Source organism: Odontomachus brunneus, unplaced genomic scaffold (genome assembly GCF_010583005.1).
Source record: "Odontomachus brunneus isolate Ranch 3 - 2012 unplaced genomic scaffold, Obru_v1 Obru_scaffold_130, whole genome shotgun sequence".
In the NCBI taxonomy this organism is placed as follows: domain Eukaryota; kingdom Metazoa; phylum Arthropoda; class Insecta; order Hymenoptera; family Formicidae; genus Odontomachus; species Odontomachus brunneus.
Window position 1 is genome coordinate 9,893 of NW_022639580.1, and position 3,076 is coordinate 12,968.

Consider the following 3,076-nt stretch of genomic DNA (forward strand, 5'->3'; position numbering starts at 1 on the left):
CAACGCCCCTGCAACTTTTGAACGTCTTATGGAAAAAGTTCTAAAAGGATTAATTTCAAAAATTTGTTTTGTGTATTTGGATGATGTAATTGTTTTCGGAAAAAATTTCAAAGAAATAATGGTAAATTTAAACAAAGTTTTTCAACGTTTGCAGGATGCAAATTTAAAAGTCAATCCTAGTAAATGCGTTTTTTTGAAAAGAGAAGTCAAATACCTCGGTCATGTTGTATCCGCAGAAGGGATAGCAACCGACTTTGAAAAGATTTCTTCCGTTAAAAATTGGCCGCTTCCGAGAACACGAAAGCAGTTACGAAGTTTTCTTGGTTTTTGTTCTTATAGAAGGTTTATCAAAGATTTTGCTAATTTGGCTAAACCTTTATATCAATTAACGGAGAAAAATTGCAAATTTGTTTGGTCTTTTGATTGTCAAGAAGCATTTGAAGAATTAAAGCGTGTTATGATTTCTCCTCTAATTTTATCTTTTCCCTCGGGAGAGGGACAGTTTGTTTTAGATACCGATGCCTCGAATCATGGCATCGGGGCAGTACTTTCTCAATTTCAGGGAAAAGAGGAGAAAGTGATTGCCTATTACAGTCGAGTATTCAATAAAACCGAACGAAATTATTGTGTTACTCGGCGAGAATTGTTGGCTGTCGTAGATTCTGTAAGATTTTTTCATCATTATCTTTATGGACGAAAGTTTTTCGTGAGAACGGATCATGTCTCTCTCCGTTGGTTGATGTCTTTTCGAGATCTTGAGGGACAATTGGCAAGGTGGTTGGAGCGTTTGCAACAATATGATTTTGATGTTCATTATCGAAGCGGGAAAGCCCATGGCAATGCAGACTGGTTATCTAGGCGTCCCTGTTTGCAAAAATTTGGTCGTTATTGTTCAAAGATAGAGAAAAATGAAAAATTTTCCAGAGAAAAGGCTCTTGGACGGATTATTCTTATGAAAGGGAATCCTCAAGAATGGCGTTCAGTACAGCTTCAAGATCCGATTATTTCACAAATAATTCAAGCCAAGGAGGCCGGAAGACGTCCAGAATGGCAAGAGATTGCTTCTGGAGAAACTTCTTTGAAAATTTATTGTTCTCATTGGGAGATGTTGATATTGAACAATGGTGTTCTTTATAAAAAATGGATTTCACCTAATTTATGCAAAACTATTTTACAGGTCGTAGTTCCTCAACAGAGAATACAAGAAATTTTGAGAGAGGCTCATGATACGCCTACAGGAGGACATTTTGAGGTAAATAAGACCCTCCAAAAAATTAGGAAATGTTTTTATTGGGCCACTTGCAAAAGGGACGTCGAGAAATGGTGTGCTACATGCAAAATTTGCGTTGCTAGAAAGGGTCCTGTCGGAAAGGGAAAATCTTCTCTGCAAATTTATAATGTTGGCGCTCCTTTTGAGAGAATACAGGACATTCTAGGTCCCTTGCCAGTTTCTTTATCAGGGAACAGATATCTATTAGTAGTCGTGGACTGTTTTACGAAATGGCCTGAAGCTATTTCTCTAAAAAACAAAAGGGCAAATACGGTGGCGAAAGCTTTAATAGATCAGGTGTTTTCTCGTCACGGAATTCCCTTGGAGTTACATACGGATCAAGGAAGGAATTTTGAGTCTCAGCTGTTTCGGGAAATGATGACATTGATGGGAATCAGGAAAACGCGGACAACTCCTCTTCACCCACAATCAGATGGGCAGGTTGAACGTCAACATCGTACCATTTTAGATTATTTAGCAAAATTTATTTGTGAAAATCAAAAGGATTGGGATCGATGAATTCCCTTGTATTTAATGGCTATTCGTTCTTCAAAACAAGAATCTACAAGATTGACTCCAGCAGAAATGTATCTTGGTCAAGATCTTCGTTTGCCTTTGGGTCTTCTCAAAGGGTTCCCCCCTTCGGAGATGCAAAAGGAGGGAGAAAGAAATAACTTTGTTTCCGGGCTTAGAGAGAAATTGGATATAGTTCATCGTTTCGCTTGGCAACAGCTTCAGATTAGTTCCAGGAATGCGAAGTCCTGGTATGACCGTCGGGCTAGACGAGTTCTCTTCGAGCCGGGACAAAAAGTCTGGTTCTATAATCCCCGCCGAGTTGTAGAAAAGTCTCCAAAATTACAAAGTCCATGGAAGGGACCATGGAAAATAGTAAAAAAGCTTAATGATGTATTATTTTGCATTCAGAAATCTCCTCATTCTAAGAATAAAATTGTTCATGCTCAAATCAAATCGTTTAGCTTTCTTTCAGGAGAGGTTATAAAAAAAAAAAAAAAAAAACGACGAATCCGAGTCCGTGTTTTAAGTAGTCGAGTTCGTATCTGTTAATTAATTGTTGATTCTGTTCAGTTTTTCTGCGTGTTTGTTTTATTTTGTTGCAGTTATTGGATCATATTGGTAAAAAGGATGAAATGAAATTGGGATCCAAGACTCAGAAACTGTCTTCTCCCGAGGTTTTTGAACCGTGGTTTTCCCTTGGGACGAAGAGCGAATGCCGAGACAGGGGACAGGGAGCTCCAAGAGAAAGCTTTCTTGGAGCATTGGGTTCCACGGAAATTCTTCTTCCCCTCCCCCCCCCCTGATCCTGAAGAAAGAAGTTAGAAGGGCATAAGACCAAGCGCAAAGACGGAAGAAGAAAGACTAGCAACGAAAAAGAGGGGATCAGCACGAGTGGACGTGGCCCGGATAACTCGCAGCAGTAGCTCGGGAAGGGCAAGAAATCGTCCTGTAACTCAAAATTTTTTTTAAAGACTAGCAACGAAAAAGAGGGGATCAGCACGAGTGGACGTGGCCCGGATAACCCGCAGCAGTAGCTCGGGAAGGGCAAGAAATCGTCCTGTTCTCGGATTTCCTGAAGAATACCTTCTGTATTGTCGGGACGACAATTTTGAAAAGAAGGGGGGTAGTGTTACGTGCGTTGCCTGATCTCGATCGTCAGTTGTCGTTCGCGAAAGTCGATCGGCTCCGGTCAGCTGTTTGCTGCGGCAACGAAGTGTAAACGGATCAGCTGTTTGTCACGGCAACAAAGTGTTTCAGTTTGAAAGAGATTGCGCTTGACAGCGGATGTGT